This window comes from Pollicipes pollicipes, unplaced genomic scaffold, assembly GCF_011947565.3.
Source record: "Pollicipes pollicipes isolate AB1234 unplaced genomic scaffold, Ppol_2.1 Scaffold_4881;HRSCAF=5763_pilon_pilon_pilon, whole genome shotgun sequence".
Classification (NCBI taxonomy): Eukaryota; Metazoa; Arthropoda; class Thecostraca; order Pollicipedomorpha; family Pollicipedidae; genus Pollicipes; species Pollicipes pollicipes.
Window position 1 is genome coordinate 41,209,666 of NW_023596576.1, and position 27,906 is coordinate 41,237,571.

The 27,906-nt window shown below is 51.2% G+C and overlaps 1 long non-coding RNA gene across 1 annotated transcript; it reads right to left on the minus strand.

The window, feature by feature from the left end:
• Positions 1-27,862, minus strand: LOC119101000 (uncharacterized). The gene is made up of 4 exons (XR_005094492.1): positions 27,822-27,862; positions 4,747-4,852; positions 1,521-1,612; positions 1-91 (listed from the first exon to the last, which is right to left on the minus strand). It is a non-coding gene; the product is annotated as an uncharacterized LOC119101000 (long non-coding RNA).
• Between the last annotated feature and the right edge of the window lie 44 nt (positions 27,863-27,906).

The following is a 27,906-nucleotide window of genomic DNA, read 5'->3' on the forward strand; positions in this document are numbered from 1 at the left end:
CCGACCACGCCGAGTCGGCGCGTCCCGCCGTCGGGCTCCAGCCGGACAGCTCCGCCGGCTCCCACTGGTGGCTCGTCCAGATCAGGAACACCTGTCACATACAGACCTGCGGGAGCCTGGGCAGCGGTAGGCGGCTGCTGCCGGTTTAGGTGGGCTAGCTCGCTTCGATAGACGACGCGGGGGCCAAAGCTCGAAGGCAAGAACGGCGGTGGCATGCTTGCGTGCTCGCTGCCTGAACGGTGTAATCTGGCAGCCAAATTAAATATTCTGCCTTTCGAGTTAATATTAGTCTGGATGGCATTCATTTTTGGTCGGCAAAATTGGTTGAAGACTATGCTGTGGCCAAAAGGCTATTCGAAATTGACAGTGTTAGCCGTCATACGTGACGCCCAGCACGGTTTTTGTTGTTGTCCCCAGATCCTTTTTCCCCAACTCTCGTGAACTTAAGCTTGAAGTTGAGGCAGCCTCTCCAGACAACCTCGAGGTGGTGCTGATCAACAGTTCGTTAAGCAAAGAAGATGTAATCCGAGCCTTTTGCATGGATGAAGTTCTGGGATTACAGCCCACGCTAAGCAGCGCCTGGTGTGTGAGCCCTGACACCTACGATAAAACGATACAATTCCAGATCAACGGCAGAATTTAGTGGCAAAGGTCCAACCTGCCGCTGGCCACGGTGCGTCCTGCCCTCTGACGTCACCTGACCTTTGACGCGGCGACTACCGCCGGCCGCAGGCCATAGCTGTCAAGGTCAGAAAGCGGGCGTCCAGACCGACTCGAGCCCATTCCGCCACGGGCGGAAGGATCGCCAGGCAGATGCTCTAACCAATTGACCTATCGAGACGGCCAGTGTGCAAACGTTTACTTTGGCGACTGTGATGCACGTGCATTTGTGCGCCCGCATTGTTGGCCCTGAGGATCGAGCATCCCCGCTGGTGCCGTGTTCTGAGCCCATGTGTACTGATACGGGGCAGAATACCGACGCCGACACCCCTCCAAACATTTGCAAACGCCCACCGCTTGACAGTTAACTGTCGTGTTACACTCCTCTTGGCTGCACATCTTAGCAGAGTTGTGGGCGCCAAGCAAATCATGTCAACCCCTTTGAATTCAGCGTCGTGACGTTCTAGGTGCCCATCATTTGATCAGCACGCGGCACGCGGCCATGGGTGCACACGAGGGCAGACCCGCGTGCTGACATGTCCCAATCTGCGACGACACCGATGTGGTCCGGCCATGACAGGGGAACAGGAACTTTGAGCTCCTAAGAAGGCGGCTGATTGCGAGTTGCTCGCTACGACACGCCAGATGCGGCACCAGGAGGCTCACAACAGAGGCAAGAACGACATGCGGTTCTGCGTCGGCGCTTGTTAGACAAACCCCCAAGGGCTTCGGTGTCTGCTTAAGGCCTGTCCTATCGTACGAAAATGCTGTGTGCGCGCCCGCTCAGGTGCAAAGTGGCGATGTGACGTTCTGCCTTGCAGTTCAGCAACGATTGAGCCCGCTGGCCGGCCCTGACTCACCACTATCACCGTCATGATGTCGAGGAGCATATTGAGGAGAGTGTTCTGCGCGTCCCTCTGGCAGCTTCACGACACCACTTCGGGGTCTCGTCCTGAAAAATAACAGACGGTTAGCGGGGATCTGCAGCACGAGATGGCGGTTAGGTCGGGCATGCCGACGTGTTGCCATAAATAGAGTGTGGCACGACAAAGGGCGAGTTGTTTAACTCGCCCTCGCCTTTAAGTCTTGTGCAAATAAAATACGCCGCATTTTAAGACACATCTTCTGTCGTCGAGCGATGTCTCCTTCCCTCCATACCTCATAAGCACATAGCTGCGAGAAATGACAGACCACTTGGGACAAGATCAGGTGTGGCACAGAACACACGAATAAAATCCACATGCTCTTCAGTTCTTCACATTTTTCGTTCGCCCTGAAAGAACAGTGTCACAGGCTCATACGCAGCGTTGCTCTCGCGTACCTCCACGTGTCAGCGAGGGTGACGGGGACTCGGCTTCCGCGGACATTTATAGAAACATATTAATGAGAGGAAAGAACCCATCTGGCGGTGAAAGGTAGCCAAAAATTCATAATTTTTCCTTAAATCTACGAGCTCAAATGGATTGGACCGGCCAAAACGTCCCTGGCTGAGCCACTGTTACGAGCGGGCTCCGAGTGCCTGGTCTGCCTGCCCCTCCCCTCGGGGGGTGGGGAGGGAGCCTGACCGTCAGGGCCGCGGAGCACTCCCGGCCGGTCCAGCTTCACCGGGGTGGCCGGTGACGGTGAGTGGCGGCTGTGTGGTCAGAGCGGGCGCGAGCCCCGATAGGAGCCATCATTACATCACAGTGCACAGTCGTCTAAAGGTCGTCCTGGTCAGGCCTTCCCTGGGAGGACAGACCTACTCAGAAGGGCCTTCCCGGGGAGGACAGACCTACTCAGAAGCGCGGGCACAGGGCTCCGGTGGACAGATGGTATGAGCAACTGGTATGTATGATCAACAGATGGTATGGTATACCAGCTCCGTATGGTATGAGCAGCGCCGCGTGTGTGTTGGCACTGGCGCACCAGTTGAGCAGGAGCGGGTCACCAGGAGGCACTGTGATCAGGCGCCTGTGCGACAGCCGATGATGCTCGGGCGCCGCTGGTGTTTGCTGCTCTGACGGCGCAGCTGTCTCGGCCGGATTCGTTGTGATGCTGAGCGGTGAGGCCTGTTCCAAGCATACGTCTTCGACGGCGGTACAAACCGCTCGATACCAACCACGCACCACTAGTGGCGGTGCGTGAGAGGTGTCTGCACGTTCTCCTGATGCATACGGTACCTCTTTTTACTAAGAGTTCGTCTTTAAGTTCACAATAATCTCGAAACAATTGTTTGACAGGTAATACACCATGGTTGTTATTGCAAATAATATTAGCTGAGATTGACAGCATAGTTTTGTTGTTTCCAGGAGCACGTCTTAAGGCTCATAGAGCAACAGCTGGGTATATCCCGGACAGCACCATCCGGGCGTAACCACAGACACTGGTATCGCAGGCAGCAGAGATAGCGTGTTTAGCCCTTTGCCTTTTGCAGCGGGCTTAGCCTTTGCGTGTGTTGCCAGGCTAATAGATAAAGTGCGCAAGTCACCATTTCTTCCGACACTAGCCGCCATGGAAGTCCTTAGACGTAGACGTACGCACAACCTACGGATGTCTGGTGCTAATACACATGTATATCTACACACTCATATAAAAAATGTATGTAGCTATGCAAGTCGTCACACGCGTACCACGGCTTTACCAGTCTGTCTCATTAACGACGGAGTCTACGTCCAGCAGACGTCCTCACAGTTGACGTGACCAAAGGAGAGGCGTCACGAAGTGCAATTGCGCTGTGCGCCATAAAGCTCAAAGTTCCATTCATCCTCAGAACGGGCCAGCTTGTTGCCTCCGGTCTGGGACCTTGCATGCTTCAGGAGCGCACGGCAACTGACGGCGCGTCAAATCTGACGCGCGTGATGGGCCGTCTGATACGGCACGAGCAGTCATAGAGCTGTCTGAGTCGACACGCGCGGTCATGGAGCTGTCTGGGGCGGCACGCGCGGTCACGGAGCCGTGGGAGGCGGCACGGAGGCAGGAGCCGCCGGCCAGGCCGCGGCCCAGCCTTGTGGCCTCATGCCTTGGGCTGGGCTGGCCAGACATCCGGGCAAAGAGTGGCTAATTGGCCGCCATTCACGGCACGCCATGGTCGGGATAATGGTAATCAGACGTGGTTGTGAGGCGAGCTACAGGGCGAGGCAGGGATCGCACGTACGCGACGCCTTTACCAATGATTTCGCCATTGTCTTCCCTTCTACCTCTCCCTACACGGTAGACGCTTCTTTGATCACTTACCATTTCACCACTTGCCTCCTTTACCCAAGATTTGATCAATTACCTGCTTCATTTCCTAAACAAAAAAGTTTGGTTCACGCGTCATCGGAAGGCGCTTCCGATAGGCATGCCGTGTGCAAACAACGTCAACGCGTCAGCGAAACGATCTCCTGACGGAAGTACTAGGCAAGACACGTGAGCTAGCAGCCATACGGATGATATCGCAGTCGATGACCGAAAGTGGTGGCGATCTGCAAGTCACCGACTTGCCGTTGTCGCGATGACCGCTTTCAAAAGGCATTTTCCGATCCAAATGCATGAAAAGGGACTGAAATGTTACGAGACGAAAAGTTGCATTGCTCAGTTGATTAAAAACAAACATCTTTCACCTAAAGGGTGAAATTTGTTTGTATGGAAGCGGTTTATCCCTACGGCAGTAAGATGCTGTGAAACTGACTTTATCGTTGTTATGTTTACTACTAGAAACATCAAAATGGCGAAATATCGACAAACGTCGATGAAATATATGACATATTGAGGGCGTAGTTCCCCTGAATGATTTGGGGTGTTAAGCAGTGTAAAATGATACAGCCTGCCCCGAAAATACGACAACAAACGCATTTCTCTACGAATTTGGCCCACCTCTTTTCATAGTTGGGGGGGGGGGGGGGGGGGAAGAGGAGGGCGCAGTCGATCGCGCATAAAGTGGCATGTTATATAACTCGCGAGTTCAATATACTCGCCTCTTTGTAGCATGCTCTATGCATAGGTTCCATCACGCCATTCCCGCCAGCCCCTTGTACAGAAAGGCGTATCTATTGGGCTGACGCAACGGACTTGACAATGTAAGTAGACGCAGGGCATCCGAAGAATACATCGCATAAAGTAGCTCACCTCTTGCATCATTCAGTTTGCGGCGACTGGTCGGCTCGGGTCGTACCATGGTGGCTCAGAAGTCAGCTCTGGAAGCGGCCCTTCAGTGATCAGCAGCGCCTCCGACCTGCCGACGCCAAACAGTTTGGCGGATGTTAGAGAAGGCGAATACCGCATTCTGCGACAAGCTGGCAGACGCATAGGCACGTTGGACTTGCTAATCACCTAACGTTCCATGACGTTTTCTCGCTACCGAATACGCAGTGCAATATACCCATCGTATTATATCTGGCATTCCATGCTGGTCTTGAAATGCGTATTGTAACTGATTAAATGCGATGCTGCAACTGCACATGACTGAAAATTCCGATGTCAGCATATTCCGATATAACCATGTTCATTCACTTCATCTCAGCGTTATATCGTTAGACTCCAGGCCCAGACTATCGCTGACGAGGCCGTCGACAGGCTGAGATGTGTATATATATATATATATATATATATATATATATATATATATATCACTGGTAGCAAAGATCGTCCAGTTTCGCAGTCACTGGCAATGCGTTTCAGCCACTGCCATGCTGCAATGCAGCGCGGCTGTGATACCTTTCTGTTCAAGATGCTTCACCCAACCTTTTCTGGCACGAAAAGAACAGTTTTGATAAGCTTCCGCCAGTTTAATTTGGGTCGGACAGATGCCGGTGATCGCAGGTCAGGCTTTTGGCTTAGATCGTGCCGGTCTCAGATCTGGAGGGCCGCGCGTGCATCTTGCGGCACGAAATGCGTGCATCCTTCCCACCGATCTGCACGATTCGCACAAGGATCTCGGTGATGCCTGACTTCCGCATATCTGGATCCTTGCAGCGAAGGTTTTTGTAAGTCGGCTTGTAACATCCGGCTTTTGTCTTTTTATCGATGAAAAACTACCGATATACAACTAGTACATGTTCAACAAAGTCACGAGTGGTTTCAAGTTTTGTTTTCAAATGTGCGAGAATCTAAGCTCATTGGCCATGGGATGAACATCCTATAACGCCACCTGGCGCTGCGTTTTGTTTATGCTTTATTCCGCCTGACCACTATGATAACCATATTGTGTTGCATGACTGCGATACGACACCCTAGCATCACATGAGGTAACTATCAGCTGAAAACGGCGGACATCCAATCAAGGCGCAGCTTTCAAGTTCAATTACATTCAGCTCACGAATTGGTACCCTGGGATTGTCCGCAAACACTGTTTTCGCAAGCAAGCAACATATATATATACATATATATATATATATATATATATATATATATATATATATATATATATATATATATATATATATATATATATATATATATGTTTGCATGTATGCACGGATGGATGTACTTGCGTATGTTCGTATGGATGGATGTACGTATGTGGTTGTAGTGGATGCACCTAGGTATGGATGCATGTATGTACGTTTTTATGTGTTTATATCTGTATGTATGCATGCTTATTCATACGCATGCACGTATGCGCATGGATGTACGTACCAATGAATGTAAGTGTGTATGGACGGATGCACGTATGAATGCATTCATGCAGGTATATACATATATATATATATATATATATATATATATATATATATATATATATATATCTCTCTCTCTCTCTTTCTCTCTCTCTCTCTCTTTATATATATATATATATATCTATATCTATATCTATATCTATATCCATCTGTTGCTGATATCAAGTGTATGACTGAAGGGCGGTAGCAGTGGGAGATGTTGCCAGACCAGAGGATGACATGCTTGTCGGGTCCCTTTTGAGAGGGACGACATCAGATGATAACCATAATAGCAGCGACGCTAAATGTAAAGCATTCGGCCAACTGTTCTTAGACAATGTTTTCCTTTCATAAAATAATCAACGAAACGAAGCACACAAAGCTTCACCCTTCAATAAATTTTCGACTTGGATGCCCTGATACTGGCCCGATCGTGTTGCATCTAGGAGGATTGTTGTGCAAACGCTTTTCGTAGGCTCACGCGGATTTAGCAAGAAGCGTAAGATCTCATGATGCGTACTCCTTATATTCACTTGCATATATATATATATATATATATATATATATATATATATATAGAGCATTATTCTACGGCACCATCACACAACATGCTTGGTATGTAAAACGATGTCCCTACGACAATGCCATATGATCAGAGTGTAGCCTTCACCAACTGCGTAGTAGGAAAAAGTGCAACGTTGAATCAGCTTCGGGTGAGCTGCACGGCACGGGCAGAAGCCGGTCCCAGGTCTGGACGAGACGATGGCGTTGTGACACCACAAGTGCGCCAGCGGCGGAGGAACGTACTGGCAGTGTGGCGCGATGTGTGCCGCCGGTCGCGTGGGCTCCAGCGCAAACCTTGGAGCCGTGCATCGTGGGTGTTTGATATCGCATCCGTGCAACAAGAACAGATGAATGCGTAACGCTTACTGCATCGTTCAGGAGAATGCGACGTCTGCAGATCAAGAGGCTATCACAACACTTCTGTTCGTACATGCGCCAATAATCCAGTGCGAAGCCACCAACATCAGCCTTTCCGACCACGAACAGACGACGTTGTGGTCTGGATCGAGACGGAGTGGTCTATGAAAAGCACACAGATGTGTGGTCCATTGCACTGCAGTAGCGCAGCGAGGGGGTTGGGTGGCTCACGGGGCTTTAGCCCGCTTCCCCTCCCCCATGGTTGGGTTTGAGCACAGTTTGTCAATCTCTTAGACACTACCATAGGCCACGATATATGGAGGCGATGAGCCGCGATGTAGAAACAGGTCCAGCTAATTGCCGAATGAGAATGTAAGGTCCAGTGGAACAATTGTGACAAGATCGCTTAAGGCAACAGGGCAAATCAACGTCGATAGCTGATTTATGCGGTTGCCATAGTACCGTCATACGCTTGCCTTAGTACCTATTTATACGGTTGCCAGAATACCTTTTAGCGTTTGTGGGGATTGTTGTCTGTTTTTAGTGTGCAGCTACCGTCAACGGGGCTGGAACTCGCTTGAAAAATATTATCCCCCGTCGCATCCCGTGCTTCATTCCCGTCTGTGGCTTCATTGTGTCCCGCCGCCCAAAGACCAGACCCCGCGCCCGGCCCGGGGCTCCAGTGTTCCACCACCCAGAGACCAGACGCCACGTCCAGGTCTGGAGCTCCAGGGTGTTCCAGTGTAATCCGCGCCCAGACTCCAGACCGCGCACCAAGGCCGGAGCTCCAGGGTGTTCCGCCACCCAGACCCCAGACAGACCCCTCGCTCAGGTCCGTAGCTCCAGCGTATTCCACCACCCAGGCCCCAGACCGCGCACCCGGGCCGGTGCTCCGCTGTGTCCCGCCGCTCAGACCCCAGACCCCGCGCCCGGGGCGCCCAGTCGGCCGTCTGCAGGCGGTATGCGGGCCGACCCGTCTGGCCTGGCTGTGCCGAGATAGCCGTAGAAGGCGAGCGGGCCGTCGGTGGCCCGGGACGCCGGCAGCCGCCATTCATCGCTGTCGGTCGGCGCGGTCCGGCCGGCCGCGCCGCGCCGCCCGGCCGCGGCCGAATCTGCATGGCGGGAGCCGCCGCCGCCGCCGGGGCATGAATACCAAGTCGGCCTCTGATCGGCCGCATTGATGGCCGCGACCTGATCGGATCGGCCGTGGCCATGGAGTGTCGTCTCGGGGGCCGGCGTGCCGCCGCTCGCAGCGTCCAAGTCCCACGATCCCCGAGCGCGGCGCGCCAAACACAAACAGCGGCGGCATGGCGAAACGAGAATGTCGAAGTCTTCCGGGAGGCCTTTTGATCTGCTGATGCAACGCGATGCGAAACTCGGGTTCGGTTGTGACTGATATCATGGGAGTCACATTTGCATCTGCTTACATTAAAGGCATGCTGTCTCACGCTTGCCAATGCGTGCTATTTGCATAAACTGTGCCCCAAACTGTTTGCAACCGTTTTCGAAACGACACCCTGTGAGAGCTCAACAAAGATGCAATATGCAGATCACATGAGGTCTTCGGTTGTCTTTGCTTTCTTCAAGGCACATCCACAGGTTTGTTCATGACTAGACAAGGTAAGCCGCCTGTTGGCGAATCTTCGCTTGTATCAACATTTACACGGTAGAGTGCATGGACACTAATGGATGTAGTGTTGAAAGCCAATTCAAGTAATGAGATGTAATCCTATTGCTGCAGCACCTACGATATCCCTTTGTTGTAGCCGCGTGTGGTTCGAGGTGTTCAGTGGGTTGAATATTCTTGTGGTGCCCAAAGCGTATCTGCATTTCTAAGCTGCAAGGTGAAGTTCATGCGCCTCAATTAAACAGTGGACCATGTGGGTCGAGCATGACCAAATCCTACCTCGACAGCCACGAGTCACATAAGCTTGAACATACGTGCCGTTTAGAACCTGTGTCAGCCCCGCGGAGATGCACCAACCCTAGCTTAATGCTCTTTAATCTGCTTTATTAAGGGAACGGGTGCGTGCGTGCGTGCGTGCGCGCGCGGGTGTGTGTGTGTGTGTGTGTGTGTGTGTGTGTGTGTGTGTGTGTGTGTGTGTGTGTGTGTGTGTGTGTGTGTGTGTGTGTGTGTGTGTGTGTGTGTGTGTGTGTGTGTGTGTGTGTGTGGTGTGTGTGTGTGTGTGTGTGTGTGTGTGTGTGTGTGTGTGTGTGTGTGTGTTCATTCTTTTGTCTCCGCTAACGACGCCAGTCTCGCCGTCTTCGGCCGCGCACGGTGGAGGGGGGCTGTTGAAGAAAGTATGCCACTTTTTCATTCACAATCAGATCAGACGTGCTCGGCCTGGTCGGTGCCGCCAGTTTTCCCAAGGTATTTCTGAAAAGCTCAGAATTCCTACTGGAAATGTCCTCTCCGCCCTGAGAAATGTCGTTGAGCTCCCTGCACCGGACCATGAAAGTAACACTTTTCATTTGCTTTGCGCTTCCACACAACTTGTCACTGCCATTCGGGAGATACCGCTTCCTCGTCAACTTCTGTCCCGGATAGTTTCGACCAGGTCACACTGCCTCTCGGTGTGGCAATGCTGTCATGCCTACACCAATAGCTAATCGGTAAACGACTCTCAAAAGCATACTTTATGAAATGGAATACAAGATTTCAGAACGCAAGCGCACGTCTAGTTTTAGGTGGGCAAGAACGCGAGATTCATCAGGTATCGGTTCAATTAATATTTTAAAGACGTTCGCTTCAATGGACATGACACGCTTTCAGGGGAAGATATTGTTCAACGACATGCCAGAGCTCCAAACTCTGAATTAAACGCAGCCTGTCTGGTTGAACTTAATTCAACCAACTGAGATTACACCGAGGTCAATGTCTATAAGTCAATCCACGTTAGAAACTTGAGGCCAACTCTAAGCACAGTGACTAATACCTGGCGTCTGGTTCCCTTCGTCGGGTAAAGTTTGCATGCGATCTACGACCGTCGCAGTATTCACTTGTCAAAGAATTCGTAATGATGTTCATCCTAGGGTCTTCATTACCCGTGCTGTTTTGTGTAGATTGTTTGCCATATAGTATAGAGCCTCTTACGAATATTTATGGAGTTATTTGACGTGGAGTGTTGTCACCGGAATGACAGTGGCAGCTAATGCCGAGGCGAGTGCGGTTTGCGTGAGTCAAAAAATGTGCTCGAAGGAACGAACAATACTGACGACCCGTCAACGGCCGGAGGACAAAGGGCTGTAGCCCGTTTAACTCTTGATTGGTATGAAATCCCTAGAATACCGGGTACAAATAAAAAACGAATACAAAAACCCGGTGCAAGATCTAGAATACTTTTATATTCATCTTAAAGCTCAGGTCATGGTTCGATCGCCGGGAACCCAACTTTTCTCGTTCTAACTTGGACAGCGCAATCATTTCATGTCAGCCTCTAGACTTGAGTATGTGGAGGTACCTCAAGGGTTGGTGTGTACACGAAAAGCCTGCAGACGCTGGATCAACTCAGGCAATCGACCAGCACTGCTATACGCCGGGTACTGCCGGGCACACGTGCCCGCGCGGCCGAAGGAGCCGTGAAGCGTGCCGTCATGTGTGCTGAACGGAACGGGAGGGAACCTGAAACACGTTCTCACGGGAGCGCCAAACTAGAGTGATGGTTTTATGTTTGTATGTGAATGAGCTGCATGCATCACACTCCATAGCTGAGAAGTTATGAGGGTTGTTGACCTAAGTTCTTCGACGATGAGCTGCGGTACTCACCTGTCTGCACGATCCATGCTAAACTATTTGTGGAAATAATATCATCTTACCAGAGCATGCAATCAAAAGCCTACCACAAGTAGGCAGATACAGGTAATACACATCAAACAAGGCGTAACAACTAGTTGAATAGAGGTTGCTAGTGCTGAGTGCCCACACGGCAATTAAACATGGGTTGAAGGCTATCCTGCTCGTTTTGTTACCAAATCAGGCAGCAAACAGCATCATTTTTTTTAACCTCCGGCACCACTGACAGCGATGATATTTATGCGGCATAGGAAGGCATGACATGGATAGTATCAATTATTTTGATTCTAAAGATTAAGGCTAGCCTGGTGTCTATGCTGGGATGATCTGTCCACCATTAAAATTTATAATATTGCGTCTATCTCACAAAAGGTAACGGAATGAAAGCCTGCTTTATGCAGCGCTCTTTGCGTGAATCCTGACCCCGCTGTGATATCATAAAATTCCGGGTCAATGGGAGAGTTTACGGCAAAAGCTTAACGTTCCGAAATGCCCGGCACTGTCCGTCCCGCGCTCTAACATCACCTGACCTTTAACGCGGTCACTGCCACCGGCCGCAGGTCATTTCAGTCAGGTGCAAATGGCGAGCGCCTAAAACGACTCGAACACACCCTGTCACGGCTGAGCAAACCGGAATACAGGTGATCGAACCACCTGAGCTTGCCGAGAGGGATTTCATTCCGCTGATTTAGATGAGTTGGGTTTGGAGTTAAGAAACAACACGCTGTTTCGCACATTGTTATATAATCAGAGGCCTCACTAACCTCGTGCTAGCAAACGTAAGTTCCAGCCCCATGCCAGCCATCCTCCACACAATACAGTCATTCCCCCAGCTGAAGACCACGTACGGCCCATGGGGACGGCAGGCTGTTGGCCCCTCGCGGTCCACGTGTTGCATGGTCGTGGGAGGCGAAGTTTGGCACCTCATTGAGCCTGGCAAGGCGTGTTTGCAGCTCCTTTTCGGTCACGGCCCAGAGATGGATGGGCCCATGAGCCTGTCGAAAATCGGCCCGGCTGTCTACGGCGGCTACACACGAGCAGTGATTACTTGTACTTGCCCTCGCTTTCACCTACGCCTTCGTCTTACACCCCAGCTCCAGGGTCTCAACTACGGCAAACTACGGCGAAACGCCGGCTGTCTTGCTGTGACTGAGACACTCACTCCACATACCGAAGGGAGCATAACGGCGTGATAAGGCTGCGTCTAGTTCACGGGCGGTCGTCATGAGTAGCACCAATCACATCGGCGCTGAGGAGGCATGGGTGTGCGATCAGGAACCTGAGCCCGAGTCATATGCCGAGTCCCAGTGCGAGAGTCTCAGCTCGAGTCCCGGCAGCACTTTTTCGTATTGCACGAGGACTAAGCATTGTCACAGTTAACGAGTCCCAGTTTTGGAGGGTTGAATGCGATCCCCAGTCAAACTATTTCGAGTTGAGTCCGAGTCGGAGTCCGTGCTTAGGTCCTCAAGACTTGAATTCGAGTCCATAATTTCCCACGGCATCACACAAGACAGGAACAGCTTCATGTTGGTTGCTTATAGGTGCAGATCACGAGTGATAATTACGGCTCTGCTTAAAGTCAGAGTAGTACTTTCTTATTCCGTTAGACTTAAGCGATCTCCCCACATCTACTAGCTTTGAGAGCAGTGGTCAAATGCGTGGAGAAGCTCGCCTTTCGCTGTCGTTTGGGTGTAGTTTTAACCATTTTCCTGTACAGGCCGTTCTCACACAACTTCCTTGCGAAGCTCTACACCCATGCTTGGTGTTTTGTCGGGTTACCTTGAAAGTCGCTGAACTCTTTTAGCTTCCTGGCAGTAGCCTTTACGAAGTCTTAGGAGTTCATACCATGTTTTACCCAACCTAGCCCAAACTGATCTAAACAACCGCTACTGAACTCAGTTGAGTCTGGCCTACCCAACAGAATAGAACCCAAGAAATGTGGCAATAGACAACCATAATCTTTTCGAAACTGTTCCCTTCAAAACATGTAATTGACATGTAGATGCATGGCTCAATGCTTATGGCTGTTAAGATTAAACTTTGGTCCGGGTCCCAGGTGCCAAGAAGTTGAGAGCGTGTCTGTAGCTGGAACTCTGGCGCAAGTCCGGGTCCCAGTCCCAGTGTCAGTCCCTCTATCCTCTGAACTGATTAGTCTTAGTCCGAGTCCGAGTCGTCCATGGCAACGAATTCTGTTCACTCCAGTCAGAGTCCCAAAAGGTTGTGAGTCCAAATCCAACACTGATTTTGATCAGACTCAGACCAGTCCTATCTCTAAGCGTTGACCAGTCTATTGTCCAAACAAAGGACTCCACCTTTTTAGGCCGTACCTTGCCTGTTCTCAAGGAAGTGACTACTACAATCTTTAACGCCGCCCCATCCCTCGTGCGTTCACGCATGACCTGAGCGATGAGTAATCCCACGAGCTAAAAGCTGATAGCTGCTTTCACCACGTCACGGTCATTGTCCATGCAAGCGGCCGTCTCGGGCCTGTGGCCACATGCTCACGGTGATGGCCACCCCCCTGACTCCGGACCGACGCCAACAATCGGGTAATGGTGCTGCGAGTATCAAGCCACTTTAAGCTCGCTGTAAAGCACTTGGCGTTGATTATTGACCCTGCAGCGCTGCCGGTCGTCTTTACAGGCCTGCCGCTGACGATCATCGTTGAGCCACCATAACGGAGCCACTGCGTCGCCGGTGGGCAAAACATCGCGGACCCGTGTGTACATACATGCGTGTATGTGTGCATATATGTGTGCACGTATGCATGTATGTATATATGCATGCATATATATATATATATATATATATATATATATATATATATGTGTGTGTGTGTGTTTATGTACGTATGTATGTATTATGTTTGCATGTATGCATGTATGTATGTGTGTATGTGCATATGCATGAATGTGTGCATTCATGTATGTATGCATGCGTGCATGTATGTATATTTGAATGTTGTATGTTATCGTTTCGTTTGTTGTTAAGCTGGGCAATCGTTGATTTTGTGGTAGCAGGCAGCTCACGGGCTAATTACGGAAGAATGTCGCAAGCGGTGTTTCCGGATAGTCCATGTCACTGATTCTGTGCATGTCATCAGTTTTCACGCATCACTAAATAACATGGCATTAGTACGCGCTATGCCAGCGTTTATCTCAGGTTATAATTATTACTATCCCAGGGGTTTACGATTGCTTGCAGAAGCAGATATACAGAGCTTTTCATGCGCTTGCGACAACTACCTTCCGGCACGCCGCCGCATGTGGAGAGGGGGAGGGGAAGGGGGAGGGCGGTCACCGACCCTTTCTGGCATGGTTGTGAGCGTATCACCCAGGAATGCTGCAGAAAAACTGTATTACAGACAAAGTTTGCTTCCTTTGACCCACATAAGCCCCTGGTAATCAGTAAACCACATCCGGTTTCAGTCAAATATACCGTCACGCAGAGGTAGGATCGGCCAGGAAATGCTGTAAATAATATTGAATGCATCCCGAAAAAAAGCAAGCACAAATTATCCATGGAACACAGCAGTTCTTCGCATGCGTTTTCAAGAAGTCAGTTCCGTCACTTAGCGAAGTAACGCCATAAGCACTTGCCTAGTCCAAGGCGCTTACGCAAACGTCAGTGCGCTACTTTCGAAACATGCACACGTAAACCACTAGAGCAACACAGGGTTATCCGTTCAGCCACCTTCAGCCATAACGCTGATAAGATAAGCAGCGTTGAGAGTAGCTATCGTCTGCTTCCATTAAATATTCTAGAAACGTTAATTAACAATCCCATGATGGGACGTTCCGCCATAGCGTCGGTAAGTCAGTACTTGCCAGCGATCTCACATGTAGTGCATCTTGTAGTATATCGCCTCTTTGCCGCTACTTTTGCAATCATACCACCGTATTGCTATGTTATAGCCCAGTCAGCATCAAATTCAGCGTTTGCCGTTATTCCTTCGACGAAGCATCCGATAGAACGTAAAGCTTTGGAGAATTGGTACCAAAATCCGAAAATGTTGTGGGTTACACCTAAAGCATTTATGAAGTACACCGGGTAGCATTGACAGGTATTTACAGTCAATAAAAATTGTAAATCTGGCGACAAGTGATGCATCAAAGCGTTGAGCATTCTGATTTCGTTTTCGAACATCACGGCTTTCATGACAGCTTCGTATTCGTACCCGAATTCATATTTATATTTAAATGCGGGCGTTTTGTAAAACTTCAGAGGGATAGTTTTAAATGCGATAGGACACGAGGAGCACCATCAAATTCAAAATGGCACGCACTACTCTTGGTATGGATTTGAACAAAATCTCAGTGATCCGTATTTAAATGTAAATACGAATGTGAATATGAATAAAAATCTGCCTTGACACACGTTCCCATAATGCCCAATGTTTTCATATCCCTTTTTATGGGATACAGAATTTGGTCGGGAAAGATCGTTCTCCTCCTGCGACATAAGACGTGTCGTAGAAGCAAGATGTTCCCAGGGTACGATTTTTCATTTTACAAAAACAATTTGCCGACTTTGGTTTCGAAAATACATATGCTGAGCAGCATAAGTAAATCGACCAGTTTTGGGACATCAAGTTTACATGCACCTTGGCACAGATTTGGACACATGTTTGAAACTGGTCACGTCTTACACACTATTGCTGTCAGTTACTTCTGAGTGCTGCGAATAGTCACCACATGCTGGTACCTAGGAGAAAAACATCACTAACTCGAAATGGCAAGTGCCACGGGCGTGCTCATGGAAAATGAGAACAAAAAGCATGTCTGACCATGACAAACTCAAAGCAGGAGTGTGTAGCTTGTTGGAAAGACCTTAGATAGACCACGCCCACCCATCTTTCAACGAAGCGATACCGTCTCCGAAGACTTTTCCCTCTTTCAGTGGTCCAGGTGTGCAATGGTCCCATCAGACGCGTAGCGGTACAAGTAACAACTTAAGTCACAGCGATATATACTGTTGCTCTAATCATATCTACAAGGCCACGCAAAGGTACCTGCAGCTTTGTAGTAGGGGGACCAGCCCAGATACACAAAGAAAGTGAGGCTGTGGGAAAGAAGGGGACAAGAAGAGACGGTATGAAGAAGACCTCGACAAACTGAGGCATATGGCAGTAACAAAGGCAGAGCAAGATGTCAGAGAATGTTGTGCTAATAGAGATCAGCACGGAATAAGACCGGTATAGCATTCTTACGCGATTAAAGACAAGACCGGAAAATGTTCATGGGTATACCTGACATCTCGTGCCACGGAGATGTCAAGAAATTGAAGCTGAAACCACACATGCCAGCGCCGATTTTGGCTACCACGAGCGCGCCAGCCAGGAGGCCAGTGCCGCAAGACCATGCAACAGCCATTAACGGTGGAGCGAAAAGTAATGGTGCTGCGGAGAGGAGGGAATATGCCCCTGACTTCACACCGTCTTCATGAACTGTGATGGGAAACAGCAGTGCAGCGGAACAAATGCTGAGCAAAATCACGGCAGCAGTTTCATAAGCACTCTATATCGTTTCAAAGTCAGCAATGGTGGCGCCACACACATGTTCTTGCCGATACGATGCAGTCCAGCAGTGCCATATTGAAGAAGTTCAGACCGTGCAGATCGACACCGCAACGTCACCGATCTTCATGCCGCAGAACGAAGTCTGAACCAACTTGAATGATTTGGTTATGTCCATCGACACCACCATGCACTAGGGAAGTAAGCTATGAAACGAAGATGACGGCAAAGCGGACCGACTCGCCGTCAACGTGGCTGGAGACACGCTGATGTGTGTGCAATGGACGCTCCTATCTGCCCGACAGACGGCCGACAGTAATGACAAAGCACAAACTCATGGCGTTCTTGGTGCATCTAATAACGATGGCAGTACGAAACTGCGCTGGTGATGGCTTATGACAGAAACAATATCCAACATTGGCTGGCAGAAAAGCAGCGGCCATAAGGCTGCACGAGAAGTTGAGGAAAAGGCTACGATGCATGGCATACCATGCGTCAATGTGCTGTCGGCTGAGGGTGGCCGGGACCCGTCTGGTGGCGACCAATCCACGGGGGCTTCGGTCTTCAGATAAGTCAAGCCAGGGTGGCCATACATAAAGAGGGACAATTATGAAACAGTATCTGTGGAAGACGCTAGGCATTGTCTGCTCTATAAGTATTGTCTACTCAGCGAAGAATCGTGACCACGTCGAAGGAAATGCGAACAGACCTCAGGGAGTCAGCTATTCTGACCACTGTGATGATTGATGGGTCGTTAATGGGCATAAGCGGCCACATGCCTAAGCCTGGTGCCTGCTACAAAGCATGGTGGATAGCTCATGTCATCGATGGAATCCAGATGTTCATGCACCGATCACGCTTTTGGCTATGGCTGCCATCTCCGAAGGGGAGCACAAGCTGGATGTGGATTGCCACATACTTTTTCTGTTTTACATTTACAATAGACTTGTCCGCACGGTGACATAAGATACAGCGGTGAGCGACAGCACGTCGTGCACGATGTTGACCATCAACGGAACACAAAAAGGATAGCTGCGAGTGCAGTTATGGAAGCAATTAGACGGCGTACCCGGTGCATGACGGAGGAGCGGCTCCTCATGACACTTAATAGCAACAAGACCAGACACGGCGGAAAGGCCGCTGGCAGACGGGATCCACCGGCATGCCTAACAACAGCCACTTCATGACCTGACCTGACCTCATGATCTGACCGAGCCCAAGCTCCGCACACCTCCCGCAGGACGATGATCTGTGCCAGCAGCTTCTTCAGGGGCCTTAAGCCGACCGGAGGCGCTACCTTGACTGCGAACAAACTCGGTCGCAGATGCGCGCTGTAACCAGTGATATGTGTTGGATGCGGGAGCCCCGTCGGCAGATGATGTGCCAGTGATGTACAATTGCATTGCCCAGTTTCTTAAGATTATGTCGTTTCGCTGATGCACAGTGCATCGTGACAAGGGTGTTTCAGCATACAAGTGATCTACTGCTCCAATATGTTTAAAGCTGCATCGAACGGATGCGTAGATTACCTGGCCCAAATTTTCCGCATTCATTTTTGCACAAATTGCCTTGCATTCAGCGCCGATGAATGACTGCCCCCTCCCTTTCGAGCACGACAATGTGGGGGGGGGGGAATTTATATGCGCATCAATTCTCTCTCATGAAAACAAGAGCCGACGAACGATATGAGTTATGGGCGACGCAAAGCAAGGACGTCATCATTTTTCCTCGACATGCGCTGCGTGGTGTTGCAGACATGCCTTGATCCTATTGGTGAGCTTTTAAACCGTGTCGGGAGGTTTCCTGGAAGACGAATGCAGCCAGCGCCTCTGCAGCTGCCTCCAGGTTCTGCACTGTTCTTGATTTCGCCTGGTAAACCTAGTCCTTCACATGAATCACCGATAACCGCAACGTAGGCACAACAATTAGTCTCGTCTACAGACCAGACGTGGCTGGTGCGTTCGCTGTTATGGCCCATCTGAACTGTCCTCGTCCCCAAATGTCATGAATGAATGAATGTTATGTCCTCGAAACCACTAGCACATTTTGATTCTCACTGCTTTGTCATCCTCGCTCAGGTCGTTCTGAATGCATGGTTTGCTTGCACCGAGGTAAAATCGGTCTCTTTCAAAAGGCGGTGAGCCGTTGTGTTCGGCATTCCAAGTCCCTGAGAGTGTTGGCATAGGAGTCTCTGGGGTAAGTATTCACCGTTATCTTCGCAAAGCAATGTTGTCCCCAAACTGAATCCGATGACCCGCTGTGGCTGGAAAAAGCGCGCAGAGATTCATGGTTTTGACACGCGCCCGGGTGACCGGCTAGACACCATTCGCTCAGGTGGGGGTCAATTTAACCCAATTCCCCTAAGATCTCGGGAACTAAGAAAGCTAAAGACATCAAATTCACAGGGTGTATTAACCTGTCCGCGAACTCACTTAGGTAAAAGTTTGAGGTTCCTAAGCTATGACCTCCGGGTCGAGTAGGGACAAAAAAGGTCAACTTTCAGGTTGGTCTCCAGAGTGCCCCCAGAAACTAGATAACTGTTTCTAAGCAAAAGGTTACGTGCTCAGTTAAGGTCAGTGACCTTCTTTGACCTTTTAAAGATCATGGTGACCAGAGTCATACAAGACTTCTCTGAGTTTTGCATTTGAATAAGCGAAAAAGATTACGTTACGCAGTATATTCCAAAAAACAAAATGTTGACCCGGGTCATCTTAGGTAAATGGCCTTTTCTGACCTCTAAGAGGTCCATGGAAGATGTATAATGCGGTTCTTGCCACCAATGAGCTCGAAATGAGCACCAGAAACTATCCCAGACTACAAGCCCTAGAGTAAAAAACCCAGGTTGGTTTTGACCTTGGTCTGACTTTTGTACCTTACCTTAGGTCAACGTTATTTGATCATCCAATAGTGGTGTTGGCTAAGAAAGCTTCTCAGAGATGTATGGCTCTGTCTAACGCTCCGTTGTTGCATCAGATTGACCGATTCCCTATAAATTACCTTCGCTGAAACCATGGCCTAACTTTGACCTGCCATAGGTGAGAGACCTTACCAGGTATATCTAATTTTTTATGTCAAACGATCTGCTATTCAGTTGTCCACAGCTATGCAAAATTGGGCACGGCTGTACCGCACCGTTCAGAAACCATTCTGGAAAAAACCTTCGGGGGGGGGGGGGGTTAATCTGACCCCGCCCTTGCGCGTGTTAAAGCTTTCCGCAACAAGGCGAAAGTGTATTTCCCAATCTCCATTTTTAAACATTCGTTTAAATTCATTCTATATACATTCTAATCGTGCCTTTTCACGTGCGGCCTGTGTTGCAGCTGATCCAGACTTCTGGGACACCCTGTGTATTGCTCAGCAATAAAAGCGTTTCCTAGATTATGAAAATACCAACAACTAGCACGCCTGTGTTTACCAGGAGCCGTATGCGGAACCGATCGGAGCATCACTTCTGAACACAGAAGGTTTTCGGACAGCAACATTGGTTAATACCCAGCTGAGAAACGCCATTGTGGAAGCGCATTCAGCGTTGCGGTCTTATCTGCGCACCATGAGTCAAATTGGTGAACTCTCGGGGGCGAGTCAAACAAAAACTTGCAGATTTCATTTTGGGGTGCCTTTCGCCGTGACTTGGTGCAAAATTACTGGGAAGGTTACTACACGGAGATGCTTTTTAGCATGTCAATTTTATTATAATTGTCAATCTTATTTAGCATGTCAAATTTATTATATATTATTGTCAAATTTTAGCATACCAAACTGTTTTTTATTGGCGCAGTGGGCGCATGATGTAAAAGTGTACATATTTTTTGGAAAATATAGGTTCCGGTATTAAAATTACAGCTGTTGCTTTACTGCAAACTTCACCTAAAGTTTAAGTTTCGAACTGTTTGAGCTCTTCAGATGTAAACAAACACTTGCACTGAGCGTTTGAACTTTGGCTGAAAAGTATATTATATGAGTTAGCTGTAAAAAATTTGGTCATTTAGCTTCCTAAATGAACAGAAATAAAATGAAACACGTATTCACAGTGGATTGTGTCAGTTACGTTCAGACATTTTTTTCAAATAAGGTTGTATGAAATTTTCAAGGTTTACTCCTGGAATAAAACCAAAATTTGGATGACGACATTGAGCTGCTGGGTGCACATTTTGGAAAACCGACCACGCAATGAAAATGCGAGATGATACATTTTATCAAGATATGTATCAGCTGTCATGCTCTGGGCGGCAGATTCCCCTCAAGTCTTGATCCTTGGTGCAGGAAATATGTACCACCAAAACCATGAAAATAGCTAAAAACGCTGAAAATACGACGAAAACAGCCACAGTAAGCAGATATAGTGCACGCCAAAGCCTGTGTTAAAAGAAATACTTTCAGTCCACCAAAAAGCGTAAATTCTATCAGGCGCAAAGCTCGTAGGATGTTTTACATACACGTTTCAATACCACGGCACCATCTCGCCCGCTACCAGTTTTTCCATCATTCGCGAGTAAAGCGATGAATTAATTTTTGTTGGCGGTAGGTCTTGCGGACAGAAAGACGCCATCGGCGCTCCTACACGGACACAACGATATAGCCACCTGAGCTGCTACGCAAGCTCTGCGTGCTTCTCCTCCGTCCTGAAACAGGGGTCTGCAGTGCCGGAGTCGGCTGCCAAAGATCACGACATCCACGACGAGGGATCGTTTTCGGAGGTCAGGAGAAGTCCTGGGCGAGATGATGACAGGTCATGATCCTTGTCGTTCTCAGCTGTTACCTATCCCTACCTGGCGTCCGCCTCCGTGGTGCATCAAACGATGGCATTTGACCGCAGCTCGCAGGTACAGGGGACTCGCGTACAATTATTTTGAACACGAGACGGCTCTCCGGACGACAGCTACAGCGACCGCACAGCCACAGCCACAGCTTCAGTTGCAGTGGCGGCATTGTTTCCACAGCCCGCCACGGGTGGCCGCGTCTACGAGCAGGTCGAGTAGGGCGTGGCGAAGTCCGCGATCGGCGAGGCGTGATAAGGGAATTCCCAGTCGGTGATGCGTGAAAACGGAACACCCAGTCGGCGAAGCGTGGGAGCGGAATCCCCAGTTGGCGAAACGGGAGGACGGAATTCCCAGTAGGCAAAGAAAATTGTGAAGGGTGAGAACGGCATTCCCAGTCGCCGAAGCGCGGGAACCGATTCGCCAGTCGGCAGAATCTCTGAGCGAAATCCCCAGTCAGTGAAGCGCAAGAACGAAATCCAGAGTCGGCGAACGTGAGAACGGAATCCCCAGTCGGCGAAGCGTGAGAACGGAATCCCTTGCCGGCGAGGCGCGAGAACGGAACACCAGTCGGCGAAGCCCGCGAACGCCCCGGTCCGGATGAAGCAGCGGCTGCCTCTGCACGTGCTTCCCGCGGCTCGCCTCGTCGGCCTCACCGAAAACGTCCCTGTCTCGCGCCAGCTGTCGATGGCTCGGATGGTTCACGCGGTCCGGACGCTGGCGCTCGGCGATGGTCTGGCTCCAGCCCGCGCTGGTCTGGCTCCAGCCAGCGCTGGTCAACGCTGACCTTAGCCGTCTCGGCGCCAGCGGATCACGTGATGTCGCGTCGGCCTGACCCACACGGACCACTGACCAGAGTGAGTGTGTCACCTCCGTCGCGCAGAGGCTGGTCACACAGCTCTTGGCTCGAGGCACTGCTTCAGGCGTCTTCCAGCATTGCGTCTGGCCCAACCTGTGCATAGTAAGGTGACCGACGTCGGCGCGAGCATAACTGTAAACCCGGCGCTTGGTCTTCATCTCAGCGACCTGAACATGGGAGTCGACGGCGAAGATTTGGGCGTCTTGGGAGGCGAGGCCAGTCGGTGCTCCTCATCTCCGCCATTCTGGTGGTGAGTTAGACGAGGGGAAGAATGACGTTCCGACAGGATTCAGCTGCTGCCAGGGAGCCAGGATGGACTCCGTGGTTTTCCTCCTACGGCTTCGGCGTCCTCTAGTTTCCTAGTGTGTCGGAGAGTACATGAACCTCCATGGCCGACCTGCACGAGGGCTTGAAGTCGTTCGGCATGCGCGGCCCCACCTCGCCGCCGTGCAGCCGGGGGCCGCGGGTCTCGCGGCGCCGCTGCACCGGGAGGCGCACGAGCCTCGAGCGGCGCAGCCGGGGGCCGCGGGTCTCGCGGCGCCGCTGCTCAGGGGGTCGCACGAGCCTCGAGCGATGCAGCCGAGCGCCGCGGGGTCGCGGGTCTCGCGGCGCCGCTGCTGAGGGGGTCGCACGAGCCTCGAGCGGTGCAGCTGGGGGCCGCGGGTCACGCGGAGCCGCTGCTCAGGGGGTCGCACGAGCCTCGAGCGGTGCAGCCGGGGGCCGCGGGGTCGCGGGTCTCGCGGCGCCGCTGCTCAGGGGGTCGCACGAGCCTCGAGCGGTGCAGCCGGGGGCCGCGGGGGCCGCGGAGCCGCTGTACTGGGAGGCACACGAGCCTCAAGCGGTGCGCCGACACCTCTAATGACGTCAAGCAGTACCTGCAGGCGGGCTCTCAATCAAACGGAACATGCTCAGTAGCCCACTTCAAATAGATACAGTCGCTACCAGCTGCGTGCTGACTCGTTCTCAATCACAGGGCAGATGTTTAACAGGCCTAAGTCGATTTGCAGCAGCGCAGCACGGCTAGGCTTTCGCCCCGCCGATAATATGAAATCTATATCATGCCTCATTCTAGGAAGAGTTCACTAGTTTTTAATTTGAATGTATATCTGCATCCAAATGGGCTATAGGGCTATGTGCGGCTATATATGTACCGCTGAATATTATGTTATATAGGTACCGTTTAATGTGGGCTATGGGCTTTATGTGTACGGTTAAATGGTCAAATCATGCACGGTGTGTGAGAAAAACAATTGTGGGACCAATGCTACAGAAAAGTAGTACCACGTACAAAACCACAGGAAATGCTGCTAACCGATACATTTGTATGATGATGAGAAATACATCTGTAAAAGACATTAATCGTGAGTCGCTATTTCGGCTTCAAATTCCGAGCTTTGTAACCGAATTGAAGAAAGACAATTCACCTCCGCACAAATGTACCGTCGCTGAAAAAAACCTTCAGGACTCTTTTGACGACCACAGTCCGTCTGAGCTTCCCGGACCGTGGCGTGCGAACCGCAGCTGTCGTTCAACGTCCAATGTATGGCCATCGACGTTCTGCTAAGGCTGCTGTCGAAGAGGAGGCATAAACTAGACACGCAATGTTCGCTGTCACGCAATGTGGTGCGGCACGGTACCGACATGGATACAAGCATACATCGGGCACGGTCTGGCTGGTACCGACGCTGAGGCCCGCTTCAATGTGTCAGAACGGCCCTGGTGTCCCGACAGCGGCCTGTTGTAGCATTGCCAGCCCGTACACCACTTCAGCGACTGGTGTCGATATGGGCGCCAGCTGCCGGACCCGGCACTGGACAAGGCATCGATAGGCAGAGTTCCCTGAGAATTCTTGACATTGAAACCTGTCTAAATTGAGCGTGTGTTTACCTCCGTAATAGCTCCAGTCCCCGGCTGCTGAGTGGGTGCTCTACAGATAAAACCGTAGAAATTTGGTCGGGCGCTGCGGCCAGCTCGCGTCTCCAGCTCTCTCCTGTCACGACCGCCTACAGATGTTCATGGGGTATGGAGGGAACAGCTGGCGTGTTTTGCAAGGCAGCAGCCACGAATAAGAACACGGCCCACGTGGTCTTGGGGGACGAGGAAAAAGCAAGTCAGGAGACGTGACACCTGGACCACGCGCTGCATCGCACCGCTGATATCTGGGGTCCTCTCATAAGGAAATAGCAACACCATGGAGAAGTCACACGACACGGTAAGGCAACGTGATTACCAATCGCTGGTGATGGAATTGATAACATCGCTCAAAGAGCAATGAACATAAAAACAAGACAGTGAATGTACCCGGGCTTTCAGCAACACATCGGGAGCATCACTTCGGTGTCGCTTCCATGTGATTTATTCTAAGGGTTTCGCGCTACCGTTGTCCTGAACACCGTCGTTAATGTCGTGAAAGTTGCAGGAGGCTGGTTGTTTTCGTATGCGCGATTCGAATGTTGCACTCCGTGACGTCAACTGGATGGCTTTCAGTCGTAACAATGCATGTTCTTCGTGCATCGTCTTGTGCACTGGACCACAATCTTCACATCTCATGATACGTTAAAAGGCGTGCACTAAGCTGTCGTTACCTTGGAAATGTGGCCGGGTCGGTGGCTTCTCGTGACGTTGCGAGCTGCGAAGTTAATGGGATTTATGCCATGAATTGCAGCTGTGGTGGCAGCGTATAGCCTGGCAAATAGTATGTGACGTGTAAGAAACCGAGTAACTTCAGACGCACCATTGAGATATCGGTCACCCGCTTCCCCGCATGTGTCGTGATTAGCCGCTCTGCCCGCGGCAGACAGACGTAAAAAAACCTCCAGAATGAGGTGTGATGCTTTCCCGGTTCCCGGGAGTCGTAATCACGCCCGTGGCCACCTGGACTCCATCACGACCAGACGACGGCCGTGGCCACAGCAAAGACGCGGCGGCGGCGGGACTCCGCCGAAAAAAGTTTGCGTGCTCTGCTCAGAACAGTTCCAGCAGCCGGCTCCGACGTTTGTGGATGTACATGTCGGACACGACAGGTTTGATGAAAAAGGCAAACAATGCCGCACTGCATCACCCGGCAATTTTTCTCATACCGCGATGTATGAATTATATTGCATGTGATGGCTAAGAGTGAATGCCAGGACTTCAAAGGAGCCGATCGTTGCCAGGCCAGCCCAATAAGTCTACTCAGATTTGAGCCAGCACGTGCAGACAGCAGTCCTGGCTCTCCGCGTTTGAGCTCTGAGGCGGCGAGCGCTGTGCATCACAGACTTTGCGAACCGAACCTGAATTATGGGCGACCAGGTTTCCGAAAAAAATAAACGTCGTTTGCCCGTCTTACTACGAGGGAAGCGTTATGCGGCTTCAGGAGGCCGACGTCAGAGATACCGTCATGTGTCCCACATGTCCCCGGCTGATCTGATCTCTGGCCTCGCTGTAGACCTTCATGAATGATGTAAACAGCAGCAGCGGCGTATGCTAAAATGTACTTGCAAAGCTTTATTTTGGTCGCTTAAAAATAGGCCTTCAGTTTGCTGCATTTTTTTGGCGGCAGCCTAACGTTTCAATCTGCCCGCGACTGGGCGCACGGTGGGATCAGCGGCCCGCGTCCGCGCCCTGCTTGTCGACACTGCATTGCATAACGGGATAACAATGCGCGAGCCAAGCACCATGCGACCGCTGCACCTTGCAGACTGGCCGGGCACATTCCGTGTGGAGGAGTGGCAAGCTCAGCTTTCGCCCCGCTGTGAACAAACGCACGCGATTCCGAAGAGGCGAAGCGCCCCTGGTGCACGCCGCCGAGGAGCGCGGTCATGGTCTACAGAGGGGAGCGTCCTGCCCCATCAGGTGTCGGGGGGGGGGGGGGGGGGGGTGGGGGGGGGATGGACTGGGGCGTGTGCTGAACTCAGGACAAAGCTCAACATAAGTCGCAGCGGGTAATTCAACTGATTCATGCATGTAAGGCAGCCGTTCAGAAGTCGGTCGTGAAGTACCGCTTTGCACCGTGCTCTCGCCGCCCGCGCCGGCGCCGTGAGTTATGTCCGTGAGCTGACGGAGTTCGTAGTTGGGCTCATCAGGCGTCGACAGCACATGGACGATTTTTCAGGCACAACAGACGACGTAAACCGTGCTGACGAAGCTCAGTAGCTGACGTGGCGATGATGCTCATCCTCAGGTGACAACGTGGTGATGGTGCTGATACTCCGGTGACGACGTGGCGATTATGCTAAAGCTCACGTGACGACGTGGTGATGATGCTGATGTTCCGGTGACGACGTGGTGATAATTCTGATGCTTAGGTGACGATGTGGTGATGATACTGATGCTCAGGTGAACGTGATGATGATGCTGAAACCCAGGTGATGACGTGGTGATGATGTTGATGCCCAGGTGACGACATGGTATTGATACTAATGCTTAGGTGACGACGTAATGATGATAGTGGTGCTCGCGTGACGACTTGGTGATAATCCTGATGTTTATGTGACGACGTGGTGATGATGCTGATGCTCAGGCGACGACGTAGTGATGATGCTGGTACCCAGGTGACGACGTGGTGACGGTGCTGATGCTAAGGCGACGACCTAGTGATGATGCTGGTACCCAGGTGACGACGTGGTGATGGTGCTGATGCTCAGGCGACGACCTAGTGATGATGCTGGTACCCAGGTGACGACGTGGTGATGGTGCTGATGCTAAGGCGACGACCTAGTGATGATGCTGGTACCCAGGTGACGACGTGGTGATGGTGCTGATGCTCAGGCGACGACCTAGTGATGATGCTGGTACCCAGGTGACGACGTGGTGATGGTGCTGATGCTAAGGCGACGACGTGGCGATGATGTTCATGCACTTTAACGACCTGGCGATGACGCTGATGCTTAGGTGACAACGTGGTGATGATGCCGAAGCCCAGGTGATGACGTGGTGATGATGCTGATGCTCAGGTAACGATGTGGTGATGCTGCTGGGGCCATGCGATGGTGTAGATGGGACCGGCAAGGCTGAGGTGACGAGGTGGAGGTGCTGTTGAAGCCCAGACGGTGGGATTTGTGATGCTCGTGAGAATCGAGAGAGGAAGTCGACGGCGCTGTTGATGTCAAAATGGTGGGGAATGTGGTGCTGTCGCAGATGACAAGAGTGACACTGTTGATGCTCAACTTATTATGTTGGTGCCGCAGTTGATACTCAGGCGATGATGACGGTGACTTTGTTAATGCTCAGGCGATGGTGAGGGTGACTGTTGACGCTCAGGCGATGACGTGGATGATGCCGTTGGGGCTATGGTGAGAACGCAATGCTGACTCTAGTTGATGACGGAGGTGATGTTGTCGACGCCCGCAGGACGGCGCAAGCGTTATCGGGTTTGATGTTCATCAATGTAGTTGATGCTGTTGAGCTGCAAGTAATGGCTTGGCGGCGTTCATGAGGCTTTGCAACGGACGTTGGCAAAGCCTGGGACATTTCGCTGGGGGCTGGACGGCACTTACCACCCATCGTAGAGACTGTTGGTGGCGATGATGATGCATCAAAGGGCGTGGGTATTGCTGATTTTGGAGGCGCATTTGACGCCGATAAGGCGCGACAGGAGAGCGGGTGGTGGCGATGACGCATCACGGGGGAGGGGCAGTGAGCGTTCTCGTGGCGTGAAATAAGTGCACGTGCCTCACGTCTCGGGCGAAGTCGCCCTCGCCCTGCACGCGTCTCTACTCACCGGACGGGCCTGGCTGGCTGCTGCCGCCGCTGACGTCGGCCGTGTGCTGCCGCGGTCGGCGGGGACGGGGCGCAGGGCACTTGGT